The sequence below is a fragment of the Triticum urartu genome, chromosome 7 (genome assembly GCF_003073215.2).
Source record: "Triticum urartu cultivar G1812 chromosome 7, Tu2.1, whole genome shotgun sequence".
Classification (NCBI taxonomy): Eukaryota; Viridiplantae; Streptophyta; class Magnoliopsida; order Poales; family Poaceae; genus Triticum; species Triticum urartu.
The window spans coordinates 497,737,416-497,754,286 of record NC_053028.1 but is presented as its reverse complement, the minus strand read 5'-3'; positions in this window follow the sequence as shown (position 1 = coordinate 497,754,286).

The following is a 16,871-nucleotide window of genomic DNA, read 5'->3' as shown; positions in this document are numbered from 1 at the left end:
GAGGAAAATACTTAGAGATAAAAGCATCTTTGCATTTATTCCAAGAATGAATACTATTTTTAAGCAAAGACGAAAACCAATCTTTAGCACGATCTCTAAGAGAAAAAGGAAATAGCTTCAACTTAACAATATCGTTGTCCACATCTTTCTTCTTTTGCATATCACACAAATCAACGAAGCTATTTCGATGGGTAGCGGCATCTTCACTAGGAAGGCCGGAAAACGGATCTTTCATGAGAAGATTCAACAAAGCGGCATTAATTTCACAAGATTCAACATCGGTAAGAGGAGCAATCGGAGTGCTAACAAAATCATTGTTGTTGGTATTGGTAAAGTCACACAATTTAATGTTATCTTGAGTCATCGTGACAAGCAAGCAATCCAACACACAAGCAAACAAAAAGCAAGCGGGCAAAAAGAGGCAAATAGAGAAAGAGAGGGAGGATAGAGAGAGAGAGGGCGAATAAAATGGCAAGGGTGAAGTGGGGGAGAGGAAGACGAGAGGCAAATGGCAAATAATGTAATGCGGGAGATAAGGGTTGTGATGGGTACTTGGTATGTTGACTTTTGCGTAGACTCGCCGACAACGGCGCCAAAAATGGCTCATTGTCGGGAGTCAAATCTTGACTTGCACGAACCTCCCCGGCAACGGCGCCAGAAATTCTTCTTGCTACCTCTTAAGAACTACGTTGGATTTCCTTGAAGAGGAAGGGATGATGTAGTAAAGTAGCGTAAGTATTTCCCTCAGATTTTGAGAACCAAGATATCAATCCAGTAGGAGGCTATGTGCAAGTCCCTAGTACCTGCACAAAACAATAACTCCTCGCAACCAACGCGATAAGGGGTTGTCAATCCCTTCACGGTCACTTACGAGAGTGAGATCTGATAGTTATGATAGAATAATATTTTTGATATTTTTGTGATAAAGATGCAAAGTAAAATAAAAGCAAAGTAAAAAGCAAAGGAAATAACTAAGTATTGGAAGAATAATATGATGAAGATAGACCCGGGGGCCATAGGTTTCACTAGTGGCTTCTCTCAAGAGCATACGTATTTTATGGTGGATGAACGAATTACTGTTGAGCAATTGACAGAATTGAGCATAGTTATGAGAATATCTAGGTATGATCATGTGTATAGGCATCACGTCTGAGACAAGTAGACCGACTCCTGCCTACATCTACTACTATTACTCCACTCATCGACCACTATCCAGCATGCATCTAGAGTATGAAGTTCATGAAAACAGAGTAACGCCTTAAGCAAGATGACATGATGTGGAGGGATAAATTCATGCAATATGATAAAAACCCCATCTTGTTATCCTCGATGGCAACAATACAATACGTGCCTTGCTGCCCCTACTATCACTGGGAAAGGACACCGCAAGATTGGACCCAAAGCTAAGCACTTCTCCCATTGCAAGAAAGATCAATCTAGTAGGCCAAACCAAACTGATAATTCGAGGAGACTTGGAAAGATAACCAATCATACATAAAATAATTCAGAGAAGATTCAAATATTGTTCATAGATAATCTTGATCATAAACCCACAATTCATCGCTCTCAACAAACACGCCGCAAAAAGAAGATTACATCGAATAAATCTCCACAAGAGAGGGGGAGATCATTGTATTGAGATCCAAAAAGAGAGAACAAGCCATCTAGCTAATAACTATGGAATCGAAGGTCTGAGGTAAACTACTCACACTTCATCGGAGAGGCTATGGTGTTGATGTAGAAGCCCTCCGTGATGGATGCCCCCTTCGGCGGAGCTCCGGAACAGGCCCCAAGATGGGATCTCGTGGATAGAGAAGGTTGCCGTGGTGGAATTAGGTTTTTAGCTCCGTATCTGATCGTTTGGGGGTACGTAGGTATATATAGGAGGAATGAGTACGTCGGTGGAGCAACAGGGGGCCCACGAGGGTGGAGGGCGCGCCTCGGGGGGGGGGGGGGGGGGGGGGGGGGGGGGGGTAGGCGCGCCCCCTACTTCGTGGCTTCCCTGTTGGTTGCTTGATGTAGGGTCCAAGTCTCCTGGATCTTGTTTGTTCCAAAAATCACGTTCCCGAAGGTTTCATTCCGTTTGGACTCCGTTTGATATTCCTTTTCTTCAAAACCCTAAAATAGGCAAAAACTGCAATTCTGGGCTGGGCCTCCGGTTAATAGGTTAGTCCCAAAAATAATATAAAAGTGGATAATAAAGCCCAATAATGTCCAAAATAGTAGATAATATAGCATGGAGCAACCAAAAATTATAGATACGTTGGAGACGTATCACCGGCCTTGGAGCGGGAGAACTCGGCGCACGACGAAGGCAACCAGCAAGTTGGATGCCTTGAGGTCTTCGGCGTCGGTCAGCACCCGGAGTCGGTTGATGGCGGCGCCGTCTGCTGACACGGGCTTCGGCTTGTAGCCCAGTTGGCCCGAGGCTCGGCCGGTGGGCCGGCTTCGTTGGTCGACAGGTTGATGAAGTCGACTACCGGGTTGACATTCTCCACGTAGAAGTAAGATTGCTGCCACATCTTGACTGACTGCGGCAGCTTGATGATGGGGAAGGCATTCTTCGACGATGGCCAGCGCACCACGACGAAGGCACCACACTGGGCCGCCTTCTCCTTGGCAGAGGTGCCTAGTTTGGTGTAAAAGAACGCTCCCCACAGCTCGATGGTGGGGAGGACGCCGAGGTAACCTTTGCACATCGTGACGAAGGCAGATAGCAACATCACGGTGTTGGGCGTGATATGATGCGGTTGGAGATGATAGAACTCGAGGAACGAGCAGAGAAAGCCGCTCGCCGGCAGGCTGAAGCTACGGATGAAGTGCGAGCGGAAGACGACCCACTCGCCCTCCCCCGGCACCGGCGAAATCTCCCCCACTGGAGACACGCGCGCCTTCACATAGCCCGCGCCGGGAAGGCGCCGCATGTCGCGGAGAAAGGCAATGTGGTCCTCGTTGACGTTCGACCCGTCCCAGTATCCACCCCGCTCGCGCGCCATGAAGAGCTTGACGAGGAAAATGGCGCGGCGGGGTGCTGAAGATTGGTGCGGGGCCAAGAGGGCCTGGGACGGAAGTGCTCGACGGAGACGTGCAGCGGCGGCACTCCCGGTGCAGTTCGGGGGCGCTGCGGCGGGAAGAGGAAGAAGGAGAGGAGAATGGGGCAGGAGGGCGCGCGTGCTCTGCGCTCCCCCTCCTCCCCTACTTATAGCCGATGGGCTATGAAGCCGAGGGGGCGGGGCGTGGGTTCGTGGGATTAACTGTGCCCACGACCCCGCATCCCCACGTTTATCACGCGAGTTACTGTGCGCCGTAACTCCGCGAAGAAGCCCAACCAACTGCCACGACCGCAGCGGATCCGCTCACGTGCTGAGGCCCGGTAGTGGCGGGCCTAGCCTGCTGCCGTGTTCCATCGCGCGCGTGGGCTAGCAGGCTGGCCCGGCTGGCTGGCGCCACCTGGCGTGCCCCCGACGGGCGGCGGGCTTGGAGGCTTAGCTAGCACGCCACCCAGTTCCTGCCATTGCGTTCGAAGTTTTCAGACAAGTCCGTCTGGTCGTGGCCGACTCCTTCCAGGCGGCCTGCCGGGAGTCGGATGTAACTCCCGCCCAAAGCACCCGGAGAAGGAAACCGCTGAGGCTTCTCAGCTCATCAGCTGCGATGCCTCACCAGCTTCGGGGACTACTATCGGAGTAATAGGCCACGGGTAGTCTAACCCGGGTCCCTGAACCATTCAAGACAATGGGCCGGCCGCGCCCAACAAACGACCAAAATGAAGCGCCGCCTTCTGATGGCCGGCTGGCTCGAACGGCCGGCTGCCAGAAGACGGCCAAGCTCCAGAAGGCGGCACCGAGATGGGCCGACTCCTAGCAGGCGGCCTCTAGAGAGGTCGGCTCCTAGTAGGCGGTCCATGGCGTCCTCAAAGTCTGTGCCCCCGTTAAGAAGACAAGACAGGATGTGGCTACATCGTATCCCATCTCCCCCATACCCAAGGCAAGGTGCGGCCACAGTGCCCCGTACAGGCAGAGATCTCCGCACGACGCTGTACTGTTGCCACTCCACCCTTGACGTCACTCATGACAGGCGAGCCCTATTCCCACGATGGCCTGTCGGTACGGCCTGCAGGCGGCGGGCCCTACCGGGCAGCGAGAGCCCGGAAGACGGCGGAAGCCAGACCAGTCAGACCCAAGGGAGGCCGGCCTCTAGCAGGCGGCCCCCTCCTCCCTCGAGGTCCGTGCGCCATTAAATAGATGAGACATGGCGTGGCTACAGTGATCTCCAACCAGGCGGCAGGACAATAGCCACGCTCCCCCGACCAAGTACGCTTCATTAGCGTTACGGCTACAGTAACAAGCAGCCGGGGCAAGAGCCGCGAGTGACCTGTCGGCTCCGTACCGGACCAGCCGACGGGGCCCACCAAGCGGCAGGCCCCAGCAACTGGTGGAGAAGCTGGCGACCAGAGACACTGACAGCCGGGTCCTACGCCCGGCTGGATTACCATGTACCCCTGGGAGGTAGGCCTATATAAACCCCCCAGGGCACCCATGCAAAGGGTTCTGAACCTGTTAGACCTAGACTCATACCCAGAGGAAGGAGAGAGCAAGCCTGCCTTCTTCTACCTCTGACATACAACTCAAGGGGCACAATTGTACACACTAGTGCCTTAGTGAGCATGCGGAGACCCCGCAGAGTAGGACTAGGGGTGTTATCTCCTAGGAGAGCCTCGAACCTGGGTAAAGTATGCCGGTGTTCGTGTCTACGCCTCATCCCGCTTCCGGGCACCGGCAACGTTCTACTCGCTCCCACCATGATAAGCCATCCTTTAGTATATGTCGCACCCAACCCCCGACAAAGGGTAATGATCTTTTTTAGTAGCTTTATTTAATTTGCAGAAATCAATTACCACCCTATAACCTGTAATAATTCTTTGCGGAATCAATTCATCTTTATCATTAGGAACAACAATGATACCTCCCTTCTTTGGGACACAATGGACAGGACTTACCCATTGACTACCAGCAACGGGATAAATTATACCTGCTTCAAGGAGCTTTAATATTTCCTTTCTTACCACTTCTTTCATCTTAGGATTTAGCCGTCGTTGGTGATCAATAACTGGTTTGGCGTCTTTCTCCAAATTTATTTTGTGTTGACATAGAGTGGGACTAATGCCCTTAAGATCGTCAAGAGTATATCCAATAGCAGCACAGTGCTTCTTCAGAGTTTTCAATAATCTCTCTTTTTCATGCTCTGAAAGGTTAGCACTAATAATAACATGATATATCTTCTTTTCATCAAGATAAGCATATTTAAGAGTATCAGGCAATGGTTTAAGCTCAAACACGGGATCACCCTTGGGTGGAGGAGGATCCCCTAGGATTTTAACACGCAAGTTGTGTATCAGAATAGGTCCCTGTTTAAAGAATACTTCATCTATTTCCCTTCTTTAATTCATGAACATATCATTTTCATGGTCTAGCAAATATTGTTCTAAAGGATCAGTGGGAGGCAAGGCAATAGAAGCAAGACCAATTATTTCATCTTTACTAGGCAATTCTTCATCGTGGGGTTGTCTACGAAATTTAGCAAAATTAAACTCATGAGACATATCCCCTAAACCAACGGAAACAATATCCTTATTGCAGTCTATCTTAGCATTAACAGTATTTAAGAAGGGTCTACCAAATATAATGGGACAACAACTATCTTGTGGGGAACCAAGAACAAGAAAATCAGCAAGATATTTAACCTTCCCACACAAGACTTCAACATCTCTAACAATCCCAATTGGTGAAATAGTATCTCTATTGGCAAGCTTAATGGTAACATCAATATCTTCTATCTCAGTAGGTGCAATATCATGCATAATTTCTTTGTATAAGGAATGGGGTATTGCACTTGCACTACCACCCATATCACATGAGCCATGATAGCAACGATCTCCTATTTTAACAGAAATAACGAGCATGCCTACAACAGGTCTATGTTTATTTTTAGTAACAGGTCTAGCAATTCTAGCAGTCTCATCACAGAAGTAAATAACATGCCCATCAATATTATCAGCCAAGAGATCTTTAACCATAGCAATATTAGGTTCAACTTTAATTTGTTCAGGGGGTTTGGGTGTCTTAATATTACTTTTATTGACTAAAGTTGAAGCTTTAGCATGATCCTTTATTCTAACAGGAAAAGGTGGTTTCTCAACATAAGCAGTAGGAACAACAAGATCATTATAAGTGATAGTCTTTTCTTCAACTTTAACAGGTGCAACTACTTTTACTTCAATGGGAGGATTATATTTAAACCACTTCTCCTTAGGGATATCAACATGAGTAGCAGATGATTCACAGAAAGAAGCTACTATCTCAGAGTCAAGTCCATATTTAGTGCTAAATTCACGGAAAGCATCGGTATCCATAAAAGATTTAACACAATCAAACTTAGGTGTTATACCTGACTCCTTACCTTCGTCGAGATCCCAATCTTCAGAGTTGCGTTTAATTCTTTCCAATAAATCCCATTTGAATTCAATAGTCTTCATCATAAAAGATCCAGTACAAGAAGTATCGAGCATGGAGAGATTACTGAGAGAAAGCCGAGCATAAATTTTTTGAATAATCATTTCTATTGAGAGCTCATGATTGGGGTATGAATATAACATTGACTTAAGCCTCCCCCAAGCTTGATGGATGCATTCTCCTTCGCGAGGCCAAAAATTATATATATAATTACGATCACAATGAACAAGATGCATAGGATAAAACTTCTAGTGAAATTCCAATTTCAATCGCTTATAGTCCCATGATCCCATATCATCACATAGCCTATACCATGTCAAGGCACCCCCCTTCAAAGATAAAGGGAAGACCTTCTTCTTGATAACATCCTCGGGCATACCTGCAAGCTTAAATAATCCACAAACTTCATCCACATAGATTAAGTGTAAATCGGGATGCAATGTTCCATCTCCTGCAAAAGGATTAGCTAGCAGTTTCTCTATCATACCTGAAGGAATTTCAAAGTAAACATTTTCAGTAGGTTCAGTAGGTTGAGGGGTAACTAATTGTGGTTCCGAACAAGGTGAAGATACCCCGAACAAACCCCTCAAAGGATTATGTTCCATAGTAACAAGTGACAGTAAATTTCAGCACACTATATAATTTTTTCCTTACCAAAGGCGCCTCACTCCCCGGCAACGGCGCCAGAAAAGAGTCTGATGACCCACAAGTATAGGGGATCTATCATAGTCCTTTCGATAAGTAAGAGTGTCGAACCCAATGAGGAGCAAGAGGAAATGATAAGCAGTTTTCAGCAAGGTATTCTCTGCAAGCACTGAAATTATCCGTAACAGATAGTTTTGTGATAAGATAATTTGTAACGAATAGCAAGTATTAAATGTAAATAAGGTGCAGCAAGATGGCCCAATCCTTTTTGTAGCAAAGGACAAGCCTGGACAAACTCTTATATGAAAGAAAGCGCTCCCGAGGACACATGGGAATTATTGTCAAGCTAGTTTTCATCACGTTCATATGATTCGCGTTCGGTACTTTGATAATTTGATATGTGGGTGGACCGGTGCTTGGATACTGTCCTTACTTGGACAAGCATCCCACTTATGATTAACCCCCATTGAAAGCATCCGCAACTACAACAGAAGTATTAAGGTAAACCTAACCATAGCATGAAACATATGGATCCAAATCAGCCCCTTACGAAGCAACACATAAACTAGGGTTTAAGCTTCTGTCACTCTAGCAACCCATCATCTACTTATTACTTCCCAATGCCTACCTCTGGGCCCACACAATGGTGAAGTTTCATGTAGTCGACGTTCACATGACACCACTAGAGGGATGACAACATACATCTCATCAAAATATCGAACGAATACCAAATTCACATGACTACAATAGCAAGACTTCTCCCATGTCCTCAGGAACAAACGTAACTACTCACAAAGCATATTCATGTTCATAATCAGAGGGGTATTAATATGCATAATGGATCTGAACATATAATCTTCCACCAAGTAAACCAACTAGCATCAACTACAAGGAGTAATCAACACTACTAGCAACCCACACGTGCCAATCTGAGGTTTGGATACAAAGATTGGATACAAGAGATGAACTAGGGTTTGAGATGAGATGGTGCTAGTGAATATGTTGATGGAGATTGACCCCCTCCCGATGAGAGGATCGTTGGTGATGACGATGGTGATGATTTCCCCCTCCCGGAGGGAAGTTTCCCGGCAGAATAGCTCCGCCGAAGCCCTAGATTGGTTCTGCCAAGGTTTTGCCTTGTGGCGGCGGAGTTTCATCCTGTGAGCTTGCTTATTATATTTCCTCGGACGAAAGACCTCATATAGCAGAAGATGGGCATCGGAGGGCCACCAGGGAGCCCGCGAGGCAGGGGGCATGCCCGGGGGGTAGGGCGCACCCCCACCCTCGTGGCAAGGGTGTGGCCCCCCTCTGGAACTTTCTTCGCTCAATATTTTTTATATATTCTGGAAATAACTTCCGTGAAGTTTCGGGACTTTTGGAGCTGTGCAGAATACGTCTCTAATATTTGCTCCTGTTCCAGCCCAGAATCCTAGCTACCAGCATTCTCCCTCTTCATGTAAACCTTGTAAAATAAGAGAGAATAGGCATAAGTATTGTGACATAATGTGTAATAACATCCCATAATGAAATAAATATCGATATAAAAGCATGATGCAAAATGGACGTATCAGGGATCGCAACAGTTTTCGTGGGTAGAGTATTCAACCCAAATTTATTGATTCGACAGAAGAGGAGCCAAAGAATATTCTCAAGTATTAGCAGCTGAGTTGTCAATTCAACCACACCTAGATAAGTTAATATCTGCAGCAAAGTGTTTAGTAGCAAAGTAATATGATAGTAGTGGTAACGATAGCAAAAGTAATATTTTTGGGTTTTATAGTGATTGTAACAGTAGCAACGGAAAAGTAAAGAAGCGAAGTACAATATAGGAAAAACTGTAGGCATTGGATCGGTGATGGAGAATTATGTCGGATGCAATCGATCATGCAACAGTTATAACATAGGGTGACACAGAACTAGCTCCAGTTCATCAATGTAATGTAGGCATGTGTTCCGAATATAGTCATACATGCTTATGGAAAAGAACTTGCATGACATCTTTTGTCCTACCCTCCCGTGGCAGCGGGGTCCTATGGGAAACTAAGGGATATTAAGGCCTCCTTTTAATAGAGTACCGGACCAAAGCATTAACACATAGTGAATACATGACCTCCACAAACTACGGTCATCACTGGTAATGGTCCCGATTATTGTCACTTCGGGGTTAACGGATCATAACACATAATAGGTGACTATAGATTTGCAAGATAGGATCAAGAACTCACATATATTCATGAAAACATAATAGGTTCAGATCTGAAATCATGGCACTCGGGCCCTAGTGACAAGCATTAAGCATAGCAAAGTAATAACAACATAAATCTCAGAACATAGTGGATAGTAGGGATCAAACCCTAACAAGACTAACTCGATTACATGATAAATATCATCCAACCCATCACCGTCCAGCAAGCCTATGATGGATTTACTCACGCACAACAGTGAGCATCACGAAATTGGTGATGGAGGAAGGTTGAGGATGACGATGGCAACATATTCCCCTCTCCGGAGCCCCGAACGGACTCCAGATTAGCCCTCCCGAGAGAGTTTAGGGCTTGGCGGCGGCTCCGTATCATAAAACGTGACGAATCCTTCTCCCTGAACACGAATATATGGAGTTGGAGTTGAGGTCGGTGGAGCATCAGGGGGCCATGAGGCAGGGGGCATGCCGGGGGGGGGGGGGGGGGGGGGGGGGGGGGGGGGGGGGGGGGGGGGGGGGGGGGGGGGGGGGGGGGGGGGGGGGGGGTAGGCGCGCCCCCACCCTCGTGGACAGGGTGTGCCCCCCTGATGTGGATTCTTCTTCCAGTATTTTTTATATATTCCAAAAGTAATCTCCGTTGATTTTCAGGTCATTCCGAGAACTTTTATTTCTGCACAAAAATAACACCATGGCAATTCTGCTGAAAATAGCGTCAGTCCGGGTTAGTTCCATTCAAATCATGCAAGTTAGAGTCCAAAACAAGGGCAAAAGTGTTTGGAAAAGTAGATACGACGGAGACGTATCAACTCCCCCAAGCTTACACCTTTGCTTTCCCTCAAGCAATTCAGTTGATAAACTGAAAGTGATAAAGAAATTTTTTTACAAACTCTATTTGCTCTTGTTGTTGTAAATATGTAAAGCCAGCATTCAAGTTTTCAGCAAAGATTATGAACTAACCATATTCACAATAACATCTAGGACTCATGTTTACTCATATCAACGACATAATCAGCTAGTGATCAATAATAACAAATCTCGGATGACAACACTTTCTCAAAACAATCATGGTATGATATGACAAGATGGTATCTCGCTAGCCCTTTCTAAGACCGCAAAACATAAATGCAGAGCACCTTTAAAGATCAAGGACTGACTAGAATTGTAATTCATGGTAAAAGAGATCTAGTCACAGTCATACTCAATGTAAACTAACAGTAATGGATGCAAATGATAGAGGTGCTCTACAACTGGTGCTTTTTAATAAGAGGATGATGACTCAACATAAAAGTAAATAGATAAGCCCTTCGCAGAGGGAAGCATGGATTTGTAGAGGTGCCGGAGCTTAGTTTTGAAATAGATATGAATAATATTTTGAGCGGTATACTTTCATTGTCAACATAACAACCGAGAGATCTCGATATCTTCCATGCTACACACATTATACGCGGTTCCCAAGCAGAATGGTAAACATTATACTCCTCCACCACCAACAAGCATCAATCCATGGCTTGCCCAAAACAACGGGTGCCTCCAACTAACAACAATCCTGGGGGAGTTTTTTTTGCAATTATTTTGATTTGATTTGAGCATGGGACTGGGCATCCCAGTGACTAGCCATTTTCTCGTGAATGAGGAGCGGAGTCCACTCCTCTTGGGAATAACCCGCCTAGCATGGAGGATACAAACAGCCCTAGTTGATACATGAGCTATTCGAGCATACAAAACAGAATGTTTATTTGAAGGTTTAGAGTTTGGCACATACAAATTTACTTGGAACGGTAGGTAGATACCGTATATAGGTAGGTATGGTGGACTCATTTGGAATAACTTTGGGGTTTAAGGAATTGGATGCACAAGCAGTATTCTCGCTTAGTACAAGTCAAGGCTAGAAAAAGACTGGGAAGCGACCAGCTAGAGAGCGACAACAGTCATGAACATGCATTAAAATTAATCGACACCGAATGCAAGCATGAGTAGGATATAATGCACCATGAACATAAATATCGTAGAAGCTATGTTGATTTTGTTTCAACTACATGCGTGAACATGTGCCAAGTCAAGCCACTCGAATCATTCAAAAGAGGATACCACCCTGTCATACCACATCACAACCATTTTAATAGCATGTTGGCACGCAAGGTAAACCATTATAAACTCCTAGCTAATTAAGCATGGTATAAGCAACTACAGTCTCTAATGTAATTGCAAATATGTTTCTTTCATAATAGACTGAATTAGGAACGATGGACTGATCATATTTACAAAAACAAGAGAGGTTGAGTTCATACCAGCTTTCCTCATCTTAATAAGTTCATCATATAATCATCATTATTTCCTTTCGCTTGTGATACGTCTCCGTCGTATCTACTTTTCCAAACACTTTTGCCCTTGTTTTGGACTCTAACTTGCATGATTTGAATGGAAGTAACCCGGACAGACGCTGTTTTTCAGCAGAATTGCCATGGTGTTATTTATGTGCAGAAACAGAAGTTCACGGAATGACCTGAAACTTCACGGAATGTCTATTTGGAAATAATAAAAAATCCTTGCAAAAGATGAAGGCCAGGGGGCCCACACCCTAGCCACGAGGGTGGGGGGCGCGCCCCTACCTCGTGGGCCCCCTGGAGCTCCTCCGACCTCAACTCCAACTCTATATATTTGGTTTTGGAGAGAAAAAATCAAGGAGAAGGATTCATCGCGTTTTATGATACAGAGCCGCCGCCAAGCCCTAAAACCTCTCGGGAGGGCTGATCTGGAGTCCGTTCGGGGCTCCGAAGAGGGGAATCCATCGCCATCGTCATCATCAACCATCCTCCATCACCATTTTCATGATGCTCACCGCCGTGCGTGAGTAATTCCATCGTAGGCTTGCTGGACGGTGATGGGTTGGATGAGATTTATCATGTAATCGAGTTAGTTTTGTTAGGGTTTGATCCCTACTATCCACTATGTTCTGAGATTGATGTTGCTATGACTTTGCTATGCTTAATGCTTGTCACTAGGGCCCGAGTGCCATGATTTCAGATCTGAACCTATTATGTTTTCATGAATATATGTGAGTTCTTGATCCTATCTTGCAAGTCTATAGTCACCTATTATGTGTTATGATCCGTTAAACCCGAAGTGACAATAATCGGGATACTTACCGGTGATGACTGTAGTTTGAGGAGTTCATGTATTCACTATGTGTTAATGCTTTGGTGCGGTACTCTATTAAAAGGAGGCCTTAATATCCCTTAGTTTTCGCTAGGACCCCGCTGGCACGGGAGGGTAGGACAAAAGATGTCATGCAAGTTCTTTTCCATAAGCATGTATGACTATATTCAGAATACATGCCTACATTACATTGATGAATTGGAGGTAGTTCTGTGTCACCCTAGGTTATGACTGTTAAATGATGAACCGCATCCGACATAATTCTCCATCACTGATCCATTGCCTATGAGCTTTCCATATATCATTCTTCGCTTATTTACTTTTCCGTTGCTATTGTTACAATCACTAGAAAATACCAAAAACATTACTTTTGCTATCATTACCTTTTGCTATCGTTACCACTACTATCATATTACTTTGCTACCAAACACTTTGTTGCAGATATTAAGTTTCCAGGTGCGGTTGAATTGACAACTCAGCTGCTAATACTTGAGAATATTCTTTGGCTCCCCTTGTGTCGAATTAATAAATTTGGGTTGAATACTCTACCCTCGAAAACTATTGCGATCCCCTATACTTGTGGGTTATCAAGACTATTTTCTGGCGCCGTTGCCGAGGAGCATAGCTCTATTATTTGAGTCACTTGGGATTTATATCTGCTTATCATTATGAAGAACTTGAGAGATCCAAAAACCAAGATTTATCCCTCAACTACGAGGGGAGGTAAGGAACTGCCATCTAGCTCTGCTCTTGATTCACCTTCTGTTTTGAGTAAGCTTGCGACACCGAAACCTTCTTCTGCTATTCGTTCTGAAATGTCACATGTTATTGATGATGCCACTTCTGCTATGCATGATACTTATGATGAAACTACTTCTACACTTGATACTACTGTGCCACTTGGTGAATTTCTTGATGAACAACTTGCTAGGGTTAGAGAGAATGAAATTATTGAAACTAATAATATTGAAGATAGTGATGATGAAGACTCTCCCCCTAATACTTATGAATTACCTGTTATTCCTGAGGGTTATGTTTTTGAAAAATAAGCTGCTTTAGCTATTTTAGCTTGCAAAGATAGATACGAGCTCAAGAGGTTATTAGCTAAATGGAAGCAACAATCTCTTAATGCTAGAATGAAACCTGACCCTGCTTTTGCTACTTCACATATCTGTGTTACTGATAAGGATTATGAATTCTCTGTTGATCCTGATATAATTACTTTGGTTGAATCTGATCCTTTTCATGGCTATGAATCTGAAACTGTTGTGGCACATCTTACTAAATTAAATGATATAGCCACCCTGTTCACTAATGATGAGAGAACTCGTTACTTTTATATCCTTAAAATATTTCCGTTCTCATTAAAGGGTGATACTAAGATATGGTTTAATTCTCTTGATCCTGGTTGTGTGCGTAGTCCCCCGGATACGATTTATTACCTATCTGCTAAATATTTCCCTGCTCAAAAGAAACAAGCTGCTTTGAGGGATATATATAATTTTGTGCAAATTGAAGAAGAGAGTCTCCCACAAGCTTGGGGGAGGCTTCTCCAATTGCTTAATGCTTTGCCTGATCATCCTCTTAAGAAAAAGGAAATACTTGATATCTTTTATAATGGACTAACCGATGCTTCCAGAGATTACTTGGATAGTTGTGCTGGTTCTGTTTTCAGGGAAAGAACACCGGATGAAGCTGAAATTCTATTCAATAATATGTTGACAAATGAAAATAATTGGACACCTCCTGAGCCTATTCCTAAACCAACTCCGAAGAAGAGAGGTGTTATATTTCTCAGTCCTGAAGATATGCAAGAGGCAAAGAAATCCATGACAGAAAAGGGTATTAAAGCTGAAGATGTTAAGAATTTACCTCCTATTGAAGAAATACATGGTCTTAATTTACCGCCTGTTGAAGAAACATACGATCTTAATCCATTACCTATTGAAGAAATTCATGGTCTTGATAACCTGACACAGATAGTAAGCTGAAATCCCATTTACTAAGTTTGCTAGCCCATGCTTACATGAGTTTGATAGATTTATGGTGAAGCAAGAAGATTTTAATGCTTATTTTGGTAGACAATTGAAATACAATTCAAATATGCTTGAACACTTGGGTGATTATATGGCTAATGTTAAAGGTGAACTTAAACTTATTAGTAAACATGCTTCTATGGTTACCACTCAAGTAGAACAAGTACTTAAATCTCAAAATGATTTGCTCAATGAATTGAATAGTAAGAATAATGACTATGCTGTTATAGTGGCTACTAGAACTGGTAGAATGACTCAGGAACCTCTGTATCCTGAAGGCCACCATAAGAGAATCGAGCAAGATTCTCAGAGAAATAATATAGATGCACCTAGTCCTTCTAAAAGGAAGAAAAAGAAAAATGACAGGACTTTACATGCTTCTAGTGAACCTATTGCTGAAACACCTGAGAATCCAAATGATATTTATATTTCTGATGCTGAAACACAATCTGGTAATGAGCCTGAAACAAGTGATAATGTTAATAATAATGTTCAGGATGATGCTCAACCTAGCAATGATAATGATATATAAATTGAACCTGCTGTTGATCTTGATAACCCATAATCAAAGAAACAACGTTATGATAAGAAACACTTCGTTGCTAGGAAACACAGAAAAGAAAGAGAGCCTTGGGTTCAGAAACCAATGCCTTTTCCTCCCAAACCATCCAAGAAAAAGGATGATGAGGATTTTGAGCGCTTTGCTGAAATGATTAGACCTATCTTTCTGCGTATGCGATTAACTGATATGCTCAAAATGAATCCTTATGCTAAGTACATAAAAGAAATTGTTACTAATGAAAGAAAGATACCGGAAGCTGAATTTTCCACCATGCTTGCTAATTATACTTTTAAAGGTGGAATACCAAAGAAACTTGGAGATCCCAGAGTACCAACTATACCAGGAAATGATAAGCAGTTTTCAGTAAGGTATTCTCTGCAAGCACTAAAAATATCGGTAACAGATAGTTTTGTGATAAGGTAATTTGTAACGGGTAACAAGTAATAAAAGTAAATAAGGTGTAGCAAGATGGCCCAATCCTTTTTGTAGCAAGGGACAAGCCTGGACAAACTCTTACATAAAGGAAAATACTCCCGAGGACACATGGGAATTATCGTCAAGCTAGTTTTCATCACGCCCATATGATTCGCGTTCGGTACTTTGATAATTTGATATGTGGGTGGACCGGTGCTTGGGTACTATCCTTCCATGGAAAAGCATCCCACTTATGATTAACCGCTCTTGCAAGCATCTGCAACTACAAAAGAAGTAGTAAGGTAAACCTAACCATAGCATGAAACATATGGAGCCAAATCAGCCCCTTACGAAGCAACGCATAAACTAGGGTTTAAGCTTCTGTCACTCTAGCAACCCATCATCTACTTATTACTTCCCAATGCCTTCCTCTAGGCCCAAACAATGGCGAAGTGTCATGTAGTCGACGTTCACATGACACCACTAGAGGAAAAACAACATCCATCTCATCAAAATGTCGAACGAATACCAAATTCACATGACTACTTATAGCAATACTTCTCCCATGTCCTCAGGAACGAACGTAGCTACTCACAAAGCATATTCATGTTCATAATCAGAGGGATATTAATACGCATAAAGGATCTGAACATATGATCTTCCACCAAGTAAACCAACTAGCATCAACTACAAGGAGTAATTAACACTACTAGCAACCCACACATACCAATGTGAGGTTTTGAGACAAAGATTGGATACAAGAGATGAACTAGGGTTTGAGAGGAGATGGTGCTGGTGAAGATGTTGATGGAGATTGACCCCCTCCTGATGAGAGGATGGATGGTGGTGACGATGGTGATGATTTCCCCCTCCCGGAGGGATGTTTCCCCGGGAGAACAGCTTCGCCGAAGCCCTAGATTGGTTCTGCCAAGGTTCCGCCTCATGGCGGCGGAGTTTCGTCCCGTGAGCTTGCTTATGATTTTTCTAGGGAAAAAGACCTCATACAGCCAAATATGGGCATTAGAGGCCTGCCAGGGGGCCCACGAGGCAGGGGGTGCGCCCTGGGGGTAGGGCGCCCCCCTCCCTCATTGACGGTGGGTGGCCCCTCTCCGTTGCTTTCTTTGCCCAATATTTTTTATATATTCTGAAACTGACTCCCGTGGAGTTTCAGGACTTTTGGAGTTGTGCATAATAGGTTTCTAATATTTGCTCCTTTTCCAGCCCAGAATTCCAGCTGCCGGCATTCTCCCTCTTCATGTAAACCTTGTAAAATAAGAGAGAATAGGCATAAGTATTGTGACGTAATGTATAATAACAACCCATAATGCAATAAATATCGATATAAAAGC